This window comes from Epinephelus fuscoguttatus, linkage group LG5 (genome assembly GCF_011397635.1).
Source record: "Epinephelus fuscoguttatus linkage group LG5, E.fuscoguttatus.final_Chr_v1".
NCBI classification, from domain to species: Eukaryota; Metazoa; Chordata; class Actinopteri; order Perciformes; family Serranidae; genus Epinephelus; species Epinephelus fuscoguttatus.
Genome location: NC_064756.1, coordinates 10,517,655 through 10,532,688, shown reverse-complemented (window position 1 = coordinate 10,532,688; position 15,034 = coordinate 10,517,655). Strand labels below are relative to the sequence as shown.

The following is a 15,034-nucleotide window of genomic DNA, read 5'->3' as shown; positions in this document are numbered from 1 at the left end:
TGGTCAAAGGTCACCGTGACCTCAAAAAACATGATAATGACAGAATTTCACACATATGTCTAATTGGACAAATTGATGTAGTGATGATATACCTATATCCCAAAGGTCAACTTCACTGTGACATCATAGTGCTCTGCAAAACACCTTTCCGCCCATTATTCAGCATCGTAACTCAGTAACAGAAGAGGAGACATTTGGTCAGGTACTGAATTGGTGACACTAATCTTCAGTGTCCATCTTTAAACTGTGGTGATCGTATAGATCTTCTGTGTTCCCGGGGGGAAGATGTTTGTGAAGCATCCACATTCTAGAATATTCAGCTTCTTTGCAGCAACATGCATATTTGAAGCACTGTCTTCTGTCATCATGGCTACTTATGAGTCTGGACAGACATGAATGTAAACTGCAACTGCAACTTGACTAACTCAGGGAGGCATACAACCATGAGGTGGTGCAGACTGCTCCATCTCAAAAGAGGAAGTAGGTTTCTGTAGCAGCTGCAACTTATGACAAGCCTCTGCAGCTCTTGTGATCATTTTGGAATAAACAGGAATCCAACATGAAGATCAAGCTCCACCCACCCGGTGCGCTCTTTTGTTTAAATCGAGCATACCCGGTAGGCGTGACTTGTACTGTTGCATCTGTCTGTTTATATCTCTCTGCTTTATAAATCTACGAGTTCTCTCCACATATTTACAAGAGCGATCTGCAGTTAACCGGACGCATATACATCTGTCCATATTGAGGTAGGTGTACATCTGCTGTGTGTTCATTTAAATACTGTGGTTAGCAGAAACAAACCACTGCTTTGAGCTACAATGCAATATACTTAACAGAAAGCTTGTGACTCACTGACTGATACTGTTGTCACAGTGGGTTTGAATTTGCATCTGAGCTTTGGTGGAATATTGTGATGCCACAAAAATATGATAAAGAAAAAGGTCAGTTACCTTTAACAGCTCATCAGCTTGTTTCTACTTTGAATTTCTCATCGAAATTAGATATGTTTATTTCTATTTTTTTCCACTCAGTAGCCATGACGCCAGTGGCTGTCTAATTCTACTTATAATAACAAATCAGTTGAAAACATGATGACGGAGATTGAACCAGGAAGGGCGGAGCAGAGATGCAGATGAAATTCAATTTATTAATTAGAGTGTGTACAGATTGATACAGATGATGATTACAGGAAATATGTGGAATGTAATAGGCTAGATTAACTGGAAATAAGTTACTCATGTGCATAATACAATGATAATATATTAAAAATAATAATAATATGATGATTATTTTTATGTATTTAGATTGTTACTTTGGTGTTTTGTGCAGTAAATTTATAAACTGTGTTGGGATTTTCATACTTTTAATAGTTTTTCAGTCTCATTCAGTCCTGTGGTTTTAGCATGGTTATAAACATAGATTTATGGTGACATTCATGTGAAAGTATCTATAATAGACGACAATTAATATATTTATTCATTACAAAAAGGTATTTTAAATGTTGAAGAACATTCAAAATGTAGAGTAATTGTCAGTACGATTCATCACTACAGCAGGAAGTCCTCAGATGCCCTTGTTGATTGTTGTGCAGGTACAATGATGGACTACTGTGGTCTGATAACATCCCAGAAGGAAGCAGGTACAGAGTTGTTCCTCCACAACTGTTTTTTGTGCTCATGTAAACTTCAACTGCAGAGATAGCTGTAAAGACTATTAGGCACATAATTGCATCCTGCTTTACACACTGTGAGACGGAGGCATCTCTAACTATCTCCTTGGCTTACAGGTTCAGCTCTAGTATGTGGCTAAAAGTGTTTCCTGTTTCTGTGTCAGTTCCTCTAAAGAGCATCGAGGTGGAGGTGGAGGTGAGGGACCACGTGGCAACAGTGGTCTCCACTCTGAACTATGAGAACAAGGAGGACAAACCAATAGAGGCATTATTTGTCTTCCCTCTGCCTGGAGATGCTGCTGTCTGTCATTTCAGTGCTAAGATTGGACAAAAAGAGATTGTAGCTGAGGTGAAGGAGAAACAGAAGGTGAGCTGGACAGCAAAGACTAAGTCACAATGGAGCTTAAAAACACAGTAAATGTTGCTCACGTGTCGTGTGTACTCCAGGCTCGAGAGGAGTATGATGATGCACTGAGCTCCGGTCAGCAGGCCTTCCTGTTGGAGGAGAGTGAGCAGAGTCCAGATATATTCTCTCTGAGTGTGGGCAGTCTGCCTCCAGGAGAGAGCGCCTCCATCAGGCTGGAGTACGTCACTGAGCTGGCTGTGCAGGCTGATGAGGGGCTGAGGTTTTGTCTGCCTGCTGTGCTCAACCCTCGCTACCAACCTCAGGGTAGGAAAACCAGCCAACACCTTCAGCTTAGTGCACACTATATCTGTCCGCAGAGAGTGTTTTTATATAACAGACACATGCCCAACAGTATACAGGTGACAATAAAAAGGCTCAGGTTAAGGCCACTCACTTTGGCGCGCAAGAGTGGGGTTCAACTAACACATATCCAGTCTGGACCCTTAGGCAAGGTTTTTAATGCTGCTAGCCTACCTCAGGGAGTGTAATGCCTCTTTAATTACATGATTTCAAACATATCTGATCTTGTTCACAGGTAGTGAAGGTGCCAGTGTCCAGGTGACCTCTGTTCCAGCCTCTCTGGTGCCCTACAGTCTGTCTTTCTCTGCCCAACTGTCCTCTCCTCGTCCAGTCTCTAAAGTAGAGTCTAACTGTTCCCTGGATCCTCTGCAGTACCTTAACACAAAGCAAACCCAGGCCACGGTAGGTACGGTGCTGATGTGTCTGCTGTATGTGATTGTTCCTCAGTACTGAGAACAAGATGCATATGACTTGATTTGTATTTATGAGTGTGTTTTGTGAACTGCAGGTCAAGTTGGCTGCAGGACACAAGTTTGACAGAGATGTTGAACTGCTGATTTATTACAAAGACGCCCACCAGCCCACTGCTGTGGTGGAGGCAGGACAGGCGTCTGCCAAGCCTGGTGAGTGCAAATTAGTGAAAGGTGTGACTTTGCAAATAATTTAATTGTCTTCATCATCCAACTGATGAGTTACACGTGTTGTAATAAATGTTTAAAGCCAGACTTGTGGTCACTTGTCAGTGTCTTCTTGTTTCAGGCACTCTGATGGGTGATCCAGTAGTGATGCTGAGCCTGTACCCTGAGTTCCCCCAGGCTGTGATGTCTTCAGTCGCCCCATGTGGAGAGTTTGTGCTCTTATTGGATCGATCTGGCAGTATGTCGGGGGCATGTATGGAGAGTGCCAAGGTATTCATCATTTATTTATTTTTATTTATTTATTTATCCTTTATTTAACCAGGTGAGTCCCATTGAGATTGACATCTCTTTTACAAGGGAGCCCTGGCCAAGAAGGCAGCAAACCAACATACAACAATACAACATAAAACATAAAACATAAACACAACAATACATAGATACATAAACTACATTCAGTACACATCAAATTCAAAGAAAGCAGCTACAGACTTCTGTTTTTACAGACTGTAACAAACATTTAAAATCACCCAAGGAAACAAAGTCAGCCAATTTTAGCGTTTTCTGGAGCTGATTCCAGGACCAAGGGGCATAGTAACTAAAAGCGGTCTTCCCAAATTCAGTGAAGGCGCAAGGGACCGAGAACAACAAAAAGTCCTGAGAGCGCAGGCTGTACCCACTAGTAGAGCAATTGAGGAGGTGGTTCAAATAGCCAGGGAGTAGCCCTAAGATGGCTTTGTAGATAAAAATATGCCAATGGAGCCATGTTGCGCAGTGTTTATTATTATCAAGACCCTGAATTATGTCGCTCAGCACCTTGGAGGCAGCAGTTATAGGGCTATGACCTGATCTAAAACCAGACTGAACAGAGCTAAGTTGACCGCTTTCTAATAAAAACTCCTTTAGCTGGTCATTCACCAGGGATTCCATAATTTTAGCAACCACTAAGAGTTTTGAAATAGGCCGATAGTTATTCAGGTCAGAGGGATCCGCCCCCCTTTAAAAGTGGGCAAAACATATGCCTCCTTCCAAGATTTATGGATAGAATTAATGGATAGGGATAACTTGAAAATATTAGCCAGGGGTTCAGCTATGAGTTCTGCTGAGAGTCTTAATAAATAGGGATCCAAGCCATCTGGGCCTGGAGACTTCTTAAGGTCAATTGCTTTTAAAGCCATTAGGACAGAAACAGTAGAAGCATGTTCAAAAGCAAAACCATAAAAACCTGGAGTCTCTTCAGCAGTGGGAGGGCTGGACATAGAGAAGGATTTAATCACATTAACATTGAAATTGGAGTTAACATAAATCGCGACTCCGCCTCCCTTACTTGAACAATCAACACGAAACAGATTGTAATCGATTATACTGATAGAAGTCTCAGAAACTGATTTTTTTTAGCCATGTTTCAGATAAAACCAGAACATCAGGATCTGAAGTTAAGACCCACGAACTAAATCAATTTTAGGTACCAAACTTCTGACGTTCATATGCATAAAACCAAGACCATTTCTGACTTTAAAGTCAGCAGGAGTGAGCAGGTTAGAGCAAGTCAAGGGACCAGGATTAGATTCAATGTTACCCGAAAGCAAAAGAAGCAAAATAACCAGCACTCGTGACTTATTCCTCAATACACCAGACAGGGAGTATGCATGGGAGGGATCAAGAGAGGCACTGATCATTTGTAACATAGTAAAATTAGTCGATTTTACTTGTAGTCTTCCATACATAAGACCACAATTCACAGGTTTATTCTCCAACTCAGTGAGAGACACAGTGCATGACAAATGCAAAAAATTATTAAACTGACTACATTCAAGGCAGGCTGGGTTAAGAGTGGGACAGCTACTCATTACCAGGAGCAGTGTAGCCAAAACCCACTGACCATTTGGAGAAGCCATGATGGGAAGGGAGACAATTGTAGACAATTGCGAGGGGCAAATACAGTACCTCTTGTGCAAACAATTTGCAGAGGGACGACGAAAGAACAGGACTTAATCAATTAATCAATTAATTAATTAATTAATTGATTAACTAATTCTCTATGTGGAGAAGAACAGGCCCAGTGTTCAGCAGCAGCAGTGGGCCCCTGGGCTGGATGGCTAGACCCCAGGAAGCAGCAGCAGCAGTAGACCTTAGGGCTGGATGGTTAGGCCCCCAGGGTGCAGCAGCAGCAGTAGGCCTCAAAGCTGGATGGCTAGACCCCCAGGGTGCAGCAGCAGCAGTAGGCCTCAGAGCTGGATGGGTAGGCCCCAGGGTGCAGCAGCAGCAGTAGGCCTCAGAGCTGGATGGGTAGGCCCCAGGGTGCAGCAGCAGTAGGCCTTAGGGCTGGATGGGTAGGCCCCCAGGGTGCAGCAGCAGCAGTAGGCCTCAGAGCTGGATGGCTAGACCCCCAGGGTGCAGTAGCAGCAGTAGGCCTCAGAGCTGGATGGCTAGGCCCCAGGGTGCAGCAGCAGTAGTAGGCCTCAGAGCTGGATGGACAGGGCCCAGGGTGCAGCAGCAACAGTAGGCCTCAGAGCTGAATGGCTAAGCCCCAGGGAGCAGCAGTAGGCCTCAGAGCTGGATGGACAGGGCCCAGGGAACAGCAGCAGCAGTAGGCCTCAGAGCTGGATGGGTAGGCCCCAGAGTGCAGTAGCAGCAGTAGGCCTCAGAGCTGAATGGCTAGGTCCCAGGGAGCAGCAGCAGCAGCAGTAGGCCTCAGAACTGGATGGGCAGGGCCCAGGGAACAGCAGCAGCAGTAGGCCTCAGAGCTGGATGGGTAGGCCCCAGAGTGCAGTAGCAGCAGTAGGCCTTAGGGCTGGATGGTTAGGCCCCAGGGTGCAGCAGCAGCAGTAGGCCTCAAAGCTGGATGGCTAGACCCCCAGGGTGCAGCAGCAGCAGCAGGAGTAGGCCTCAGAGCTGGATGGCTAGGCCCCAGGGTGCAGCAGCAGCAGTAGGCCTCAGTGCAGGATGGCTAGGCCCCAGGGAGCAGCAGCAGCAGTAGGCCTCAGAGCTGGATGGGTAGACCCCAGGGTGCAGCAGCAGCAGTAGGCCTCAGAGCTGGATGGGTAGACCCCAGGGTGCAGTAGCAGCAGTAGGCCTCAGAGCAGGATGGCTAGGCCACAGGGAGCAGCAGCAACAGTAGGCCTCAGAGCAGGATGGCTAGGCCCCCAGGGTGCAGCAGCAGCAGTAGGCCTCAGAGCTGGATGGGCAGGGTCCAGGGAACAACAGCAGCAGAAGGCCTTAGAGCTGGATGGACAGGGCCAAGGATGGAGCAGTAGGCCTCAGAGCTGAATGGCTAGGCCCCAGGGAACAACAGTGCTGAGCAAACACACCTTGGGTAGATGGAGAAAGCCAAGGCCACTAAAAATCTAGTTCAATTTCCAGGATGCTGAAGCAGATCTGGGGTGAAGGCAAGCCTCACTGCAAAGAAGCTGGACGACCAAACCAGCCACAGCCAAAAGCACAGAGATAAAGCAAGTACACGGCTCCCAAAAACAGGAGAAACTGGCCACAGTCCTCAGAGCAAAAAGTCGGCAAAAGAACAAAACACCGCCAGAAGGCCCAAAAAATGCAATAAAAAACAGTGAAAATCCAACAAAAGTACTAGTAAGGACAAACACTGAACAGAGACATCAGACATGCTGCCATCTTGGAGGCGTGTCACGTGATGCCACGATAGCAGGCTGCTATTCTTGCTATTTCTATCATTAAATCATTCAGTGTCTCTCTCACACAGTAGCCTTTATTATCTTTTCTCTCTTCCCTGAAGGATACTCTGCTGCTCCTGTTGAAGAGCTTACCAATGGGCTGCTATTTCAACATCTACAGTTTCGGGTCCAGCCATGAACACATCTTCCCGTAAGCCTGTCTGTCATGTCACTCAGATCAACAAATTTGTTCCTGCCTTTGGTGTTAATGCTTGAACATATATTTTGTTTACTGGTGGCAGTAAGAGTGTGGAGTACAGCCAGGAGACCATGGAACAGGCTCTGAAGAAAGTTGGGGAAATGACGGCTAACCTGGGAGGAACAGAGATCCTGAGGCCCCTCAAAGATATTTACAGCCAGCCCTGCATTCCAAATCAACCTAGACAAGTAATACACACACACACACACACACACACACACACACACACACACACACACACACATATTAAACAGGTGGTACAAATATATCTTGAAGGTGACAACACCATACCATTCATTCAGAAGTTCCTTGTATTCTATGTTTTGACTTTGCATGTACAATGCTGAACTAGCAGGTGTGTTTGTTTGTTTCAGATTCATTCTTACCACACCTTGTTCTTTACACTTTATCTTTAAAACCACTTGTGTTACTGTAACAACAATCTAACATAGCTTTTAGAGAATGAGTTGGATGACACATGCTTCATGTTTCTGGGTGTGATGTAACTTAGAGTGACATGTAAACTCTCCTCTGTAGCTATTTGTCTTTACAGACGGAGAGGTGGGGAACACCAAAGAAGTCATCAATCTAGTGAAGAAGAATTCAGGTTCTCACAGGTGAAAATACAAAAACACAAAACCCAACAACCATCCACAAAACTCTGAGTATATGTCCCATGTGATGATGCTCTGGGTAAAACTCCTGTATTGTAGGTGCTTCTCTTTTGGGATTGGGGAAGGGGCCAGCTCTGCTCTTATCAACGGGTTGGCCAAGGAAGGAGGAGGTCACGCTCAGTTCATCACAGGGACTGACAGGATGCAGCCCAAAGTAAGAAAGAAAATATAATAAAGCTTTAAAATTAATCAATAAAACAAAAAAACTCAATTAAATGTGTGTTGCCATGTGGATGGGTAAGTAAAAACTCAGTTCTTTTTAAAACGTTTTTCTAAACTGTTCTTACTCATCAGGTGATGCAGTATACAATTTTTATAAACAGTGCAATGTCAGCAGAACATATGATTATAGATGTAAGTAAATACATTCAGTAAAAACCCAGTGCCTCTTGTGTAACCTTTTTTTTACTCATCAGGTGATGCAGTATACAATTTTTATAAACAGTGCAATGTCAGCAGAACATATGATTATAGATGTAAGTAAATACATTCAGTAAAAAACCCAGTGCCTCTCTTAGCTTTGTGTAACCTTTTTTTTACTCATCAGGTGATGCAGTCGCTGCGATTTGCTCTGCAACCAGCTGTGGTGGACATCTCAGTCAAGTGGGATGTGCCAAAGGGAGTCTCTGTCACTGCTCTCTCTCCACCAATCACAGCACTTTTCCAGGGTCAAAGGTCACTGATTTACGCCCAGCTTACTGTAAAGGTAGGAGCAGCACCACCTTGTACCTCTCTTATTCTTAATTTAAAGTGAATCAGGGAGAGTGTCTGACAGTACTCTCACAGCTGGACCATATGAACATAATACAGAAGGTTTTTTTTTGTTTTTTGTTTTTTTTTTTAAACAAATTACATCTTAAAACAGTCTACCACTTCATGACACAATAAAGTTTAATTTCTCTCTAGAGCCACCTCATTTCAAGAATCTTTAGAGCAGCAGAGGGCTGTGTGACGGTGAAGTACAGCCTGGCAGGTCATCCATCTAAGAGCCAGCTCCACTTCAGTCTCAAACCTGCGGAGGACACTGGGTAAAACTGGGTTTTGGACAGACAGCAGAAGCACTTTAAATTAGATTATAATACAGACTTTGTTTTGGTGGTATGTGTAAATTGAAGTGGATACAAAGGGTAGTGCAATTTATATATGCATTAATGTGCCCAACATTACCTGCATTTGTGCCTACAAGGTCTTTTTTTTAATGAAATATTGTATTTATAATGTAACCTAAAAGAGAAGTAGCACAGTAAAACCACTCCCTATTAATGATTATTATTCAAAATGCTGATTAAGATTTAATATTAGCCTCAAACTTGGCCAGTACTTCCAGTTCTAGAGAGATAGAAGTTACAGAGGTAGACTGAGCTATTAGTACGTGTGTGTGTGTGTGTGCGTGTGCGTGTGTGTGCGTGCAACCTTTGCCAACATATCTTTGTCTATTTTTTCTCTGAATATGGGAAATATTATCATCATTCATTGTTAGCATGTTAGCATGCTGACATTAGCATTTAGCTAAAAGCACAGCTGTGTAGTGCTCATGGTCTTGTTGTCGCAGTAACTATCTGAAATTTACCATTATTTCCCACATATTGAAAAGTTGTTTAATGTGCTTGTAGACCTTAAACAGGATTGGATAAACAAAGATCACTATTTTGCATTCATACTAATGAAAGGAAAATTCCAGTGTGTTAACTCCTCTTTCCTGCCTGCAGATTAACAGTCCACAGGTTGGCTGCTCGGACTCTGATTCGCTCCTTGGAGATGGAGGAGACAAGGCGTACAAGACAGCAAAAAGCAGGACTGAAGAAGAAAGTGGTGGAGCATAGTGTCCAATCAGGAGTGAGCAGTGTCTTCACTGCCTTCATTGCTGTCAATAAAGGCACTGGCAAAGCGATTCAAGGACCTCTGGTGCGCAGAAATGTTCCAACAGGATGTGAGTGTTTTCTTCCAAGAACTAAAAAAGTTACAAGGAACCTGTACACTTCAACCACAGTGTGCATGCTGCATGTTTAAGACTATGGCTTTTTCCCAGGTCAGCACGGTATATCTTTTGTCTGACTGACATATCTATTATTGTGATGGAGGGAAGGTTACCTCCTGGATACTTGGAGGTCTAATTTCCCTGGGAGGTCTTTGGCACACCATTTGTGGATCAGCTCCAACATCTGTACTTACAGCTCCATTATCTTCAGTACTCAATACATCTCAAAGGACCACTTGTGTTATAGGGAAGGCTACCTGCTGTAAACCTTTAAATATTGCTCCAGTGAGAGAGTATGGCAGGGACCTAGAGCACCTATGTTGTGTAAAAATAACTCAGGCCGTGGTGTCTGATGCTGCAATCGTCTTTTACTGATGGAGGAATGAGTAGTGTTACCAGAGGTGGGGTAGGCATTCATGCACTGCAACATTGTTGAAAAGCCACCATCCACCAAGTTATGGAGGAGAAATGAACCGCTGCTGGCTGCTGATCAGACACGTCCATCATCTACAGGAAGGATCTTGATACTCCTCCTCCAGGCCAGGTTGCTTGAGGATGCTGGGGAATATTAAGAACCACTTGACCAAGTGCTAAGTCTTCCTCATCCCCCTTCCACTTATTTTGCCCTTGCAGGTCAGGTAAGTAGGTCCTGACCAAGTTGACCTTGAAATTATCCACAAGTATTTGTCTCCGCCTCCATCTACAATTTCCAGTTGCATCCCCAGCAGCATACATGGCCCGCAGAATTGATGTGTCGGAACTGCCCACCTGTAGGATATTTGTTGTAAGTGGTTTGAGATTTACCAGGTCAGGTGACACATATCCCAGTGCATAGAACAGTTTCTGTTGCCATTTGGTCTCCCAAAACTACTGACAGGGCATCTTTCACAGCATTACTGTGAACTTCTCTGAAGTGCATTGAGTTAGGTGGGTTGAAACGGAAGGTGGTCTCCTGCTCTGCAAGCTGCCTATAGAGAGTCATTCACTGCCTCATGCAGCTCTCTTTCACCTCAACCGAAGTTTGTCCCTCTGTCAGACAGAAGCTTAAGCACTTTCCCATGTCGTGAGATGAAATGTCCAAGGGACAGGAGAAAAAGATGAGTATCCATGTCTTCCAACAGATCCAAATGCACGCATGGTGCACTTGTACACTGTCCCTCAGTGCTTCTTGTGGCGTCGTCAAATCAGGATGGTATAGGGCCCGAAGCAGTCTACTCCAGTTGAGTAAAATGGTGGCTTATAAAGTCAGAAATAGCTGCTGGCAAGTCTGCCATCTTGGAAACTTCAAGAGTGGTTTGCCACTTGAAACACTTAGGGCAACTGAACTGGTACCTATGGATGGCCTCTCTGCCTCTGAGGATCCAGTAGGTGCATCTCAACTCAGCAAATGCACATTCCAGCCCAGGGCAGAATAGATTATGGTCATATGCCTTTTTGAATAACTTTGTGATTGCATGGTGGGTGTCCAACACAATGGGATGAATCATCTCAGGTTCCAGATCTACAGCCTTGTGGAGTCTGGTCTTTAGTATTGTCATAAATACGTGAAAGGTAGGACAGACAATTGGATGGACAAAAACAGGCGAAACTTTGAATCTCAATGCTGCACATGAGTGTGGCTGCTCTAACCTATTAACACAGGAGCTGAAAATAAATAAATATATTTCCATGATGCAGGCAGTGTGGCCCAGGCTTATCGCTGTGGGTCATGCATATATAACTTGGCCAGTTTTAGTGCAAGTTTTTTATTGTTACCAGAGGTCGGTGAGACATTCATGCACGGCAACACTGTTAAACAGCCACCATCCACCAAGGATAGGAGGAGAATTGAGTCAAACTGACAACATGTGTCACTCAGTGAGTAGGCGGAGTGTCCTGGTCTGGTCAGCAGGGGATGTGTCCTAATCTACCTAGCAACAATGATAGCCTCAGTTTTATAAATGGCACTTTTGCACAAGTATGGCAGAAAAACAAAACATCTTCATGTTTTAAAGCACATCATGTCTTCTCCTTCATTTCGGGAAATGTATTACTGTCATGAATCATAATGTTTCTGGCAACAATCGCAAAAACCAGACATGCGACTCTGTTGGCTTTGTGTTTTATAACTGGGTATCTTAGTCTGTTTGATATTTTTGCCCCAGCTAATGACCTTCATTAATTATCCTGCTCTCTTTTTATTCCAGTAAGAGGGTGTGCGCTCTTTGATGACAACAGGTCTTATTACAGTTCTGGTAAGTAAATGATTCATTTGCTTTTGAAAAACACACTGGTGTATTTCCACATTCACTGAATAGAAAAACAAATGAGGTCATTATGAAATAATTTGGGGTTCAGCAGGTGTGTTCAGGTTGTGTCCTGAGCTCCATTAGATGTAATTAATATCTGTAGTGGTGTACAGTAAATTGGTGAGTTATAACTGTATTACCGCTGAGACTGAGGGTGTGACACTGTTGAATCTAGTCAGGGTCGTAGCAGTGTACAGGTGCACTGCAAAATTTAATGTGAAATAAAGACACTGATTAACTTTGAATAGAACTCTTAAATAATTTGGTACGATTTTGCTATTATAACAGTATATACATTTCTCCTGATACAACAGCTGATGACTGTGAAGATATTGATGGATTTACCGGTGGTGAATGTCGAGAGGCATATGACGGTAGGCCTGTTTTGTGTCAGTAATACACACGTTTTATAGACTTGACAACATGTATTGATTATTTTTTTTTCTATACAGACCAGTGCTTGTGCTTTTCCTAAAACCCATTATCCATGGAGCTATAGTGAACAATGGATAGTGAATGTATGTCGACACGGCAGCCCATTCATTCAAATGACAACTGCTCACATATGCACAGTTACTTCCACTTCAGACTGAGGGTGTGAATCTGATGAATCTATTCAGGGTCATAGCAGTGTACAAGTGAAGCAAACCAGAGTCAGACACAGAGTCACTCATGGCAACAAGATTCAGCTTCAGTTCAGTGTGCTGCAAAATTTAATGTGAAATAAGGAAACGGATTAATTTCTTTTATAACAGTGCATTTCTGCTGAAACTACAGATTATATTTGCTGTGGAGATTTGGGTGCATGTGAAGAGGCATATGAAGGTAGGCCTATCTGTTTTGTGTCAGCAGTACACATGTATGTGTTACACATGTATACTGGTATGGGACTAGAATATGAAAATGAAAATGAAGATGGAGGATGGCAAGAGACTCAGAGGTATCTGTTTTGTTTGTGGTAATAAGGAATTAGGAAACTGATTGTTGTTTATCAGAATTATTAAATATTTTGCCATGATTTTGCTCTTGCAAGAGTGCATTTCTTCTGAGACAGCAAATCAAAAGAGTTTGGAACTAGAAGAAGAAAATGACTATGAAGATGATGATTGGACAGGGGCATGTGGTGATGAAGGTACCGTAAAACTTCAATCAATAGCCCGTGCTATTATTTGCTTAAATCACTGAAATCAGCAGGCCTATATCTGGGACAGGCGTCAAAATGGGACAAGCCTTTAATTCCTTTCACACAAGACTGTTGCCCAACAAAGAGGGAAATACAATAAAACCATTTATGTAAACCACTATGAATGTTATTTGTATAAAAATTAGGCCTCAGTTATGAATCCTTTATTTGATCTAGCTCCAACATACAGCACATCAGAGAGAGAGAGTCAGGGCACTCAAACATTAGGGCACCCAGCATACTGACACAACACCATATGGAAACAAAAGCATGATTTGGACAAGTAAAGAAAACAGATGCAAACTTGAAATGAGCAGCAGCAGAATTAATGAATTGGATCATTTTATCCTTGCACCTTGATTGTTTTCCTCAGCTCCTTGTGGTGCTCGAGGGATTAAAGTCATCAGGCCCGCACAGCCACCCAGAGACCCTTTCCTGCAACTGGTCTCCCTCCAGAAGGCGTCTGGCTGCTGGGAGCGGGATCCAGCTCTGGCTGCTGCACTGGGAAAGACCAGCAAGGAGGTGGAGAACACAAAACCTTCAGGAGTGAGTCACTTCCAAAAATAATAACACATAATGATAATTGGAGCAGATTTCATGCCATGCTGTATAATGATGGCACTTATTTGAGAAAAAAAAAGACAAATGAAGCACTCCATATGAAGGAGAAAAAAGTTAAATATTTAATGGAAATAATTCAACTTAGAGAGACCCTGAAAAACAAGGTTAGACAGTATGTATAATTATAAAAGGCAAGCTAAGATACAGACCACAGCATGGTGGTGGTCAAACTGCAAAAACACCAATAAAAATCATAGCAGCTGTGTTCTTTATGATCTGGAGATATGAGAGTGATGGTGATGATTTCAGGGCTGTTCAGTAATTAGATTAAATATCCAATGAAATATGACTGGACTGAGAAACTGGGTATGATTTCCACCTGTTTATTAAAGGCTTTGTCCATATCTGTGATCATGTTGAAGTACGCATCTGTTTCTTTGATCTTTGATTTGGTGAATTAGGTGAACCAGGAAGTGTGGGCCACCATTCTGGCTCTGATCTGGCTTCATGGCTCCAAGATGGATGCTCAGGATGAGTGGGAGCTTCTGGCCATGAAGGCTGTGTCATGGCTTCGTGCTCAGAATGGTAATAACCAGAATAATCGTTTGTTTTTAACAGTGTGTGCTGGTTAAAATCAGCTGTTTGCTCACATTCACTCTGCTGTTAACTTGTTTTGTGTGTTTGTTTTTCCAGCACCATGTGTGACAGAGTGTGTGGAAGCTGGAAATACTCTGTTGGGTTTCAAGGTGAAGAAAGACGCCCTGGGACTCTGAAGTTTACATGTGCTTTAGAAACACTAAATTACAGATTAAACCTCAAGCTGTCAGCATACATTTCAGGCCATATTGTACCAAGTTTAAGAACTGCCTGCTTTAACCGTGATGTTTTTTGTCTTTTCCTTTTTAAACATTGTACATTTTGTAATGTTAACGGAAGGTTAGTAACAGCTGAGTCCGAGGGTTGTTTGTGCCTTAAAATGAATGTTACATTTCAGTTGACATCTTGCACTCAGGCTGCACACAGTTTTCACCCTTCTTGCAACATATTCCAACGTATATGGGATAATATTATACTATCACTCTGTGATTAAAGTGCATGTGCATGTCTGTGAATGTGTTGGTGTGTTTGTTTGCAAAAATGGAGAAAGGAAGAATAAAGAAACAAGTGTCCTGTGTTATTGTGTGGGCTGTCGAATACATGCTGAATAGAATCTTTGTGCAGTCTGCTCCAATGATTTCCACTGTAGCAGACTGCAACTCATCACCAAATACAATTTTAAGGTTTTACAGCCTTTCAGAGGCGTTTTGGAATAAAAGCAGGTGTCAGGCATTTGTTCCTCTAACAGGACTTACACTCACTGGCCGCTTTATTAGGTACACCTTGCAACTACCAGGTTGGACCCCTTTTGCCTTCAGGACTGCCTTAATTCTTTATGGCATAGATTCAACAAGATTC

General features: G+C 43.1%; 1 pseudogene; it reads left to right on the top strand.

The window, feature by feature from the left end:
- The first annotated feature begins 483 nt into the window (after nucleotides 1-483).
- On the top strand, nucleotides 484-14,751 carry LOC125889253 (von Willebrand factor A domain-containing protein 5A-like; annotated as a pseudogene).
- Nucleotides 14,752-15,034: the final 283 nt, after the last annotated feature.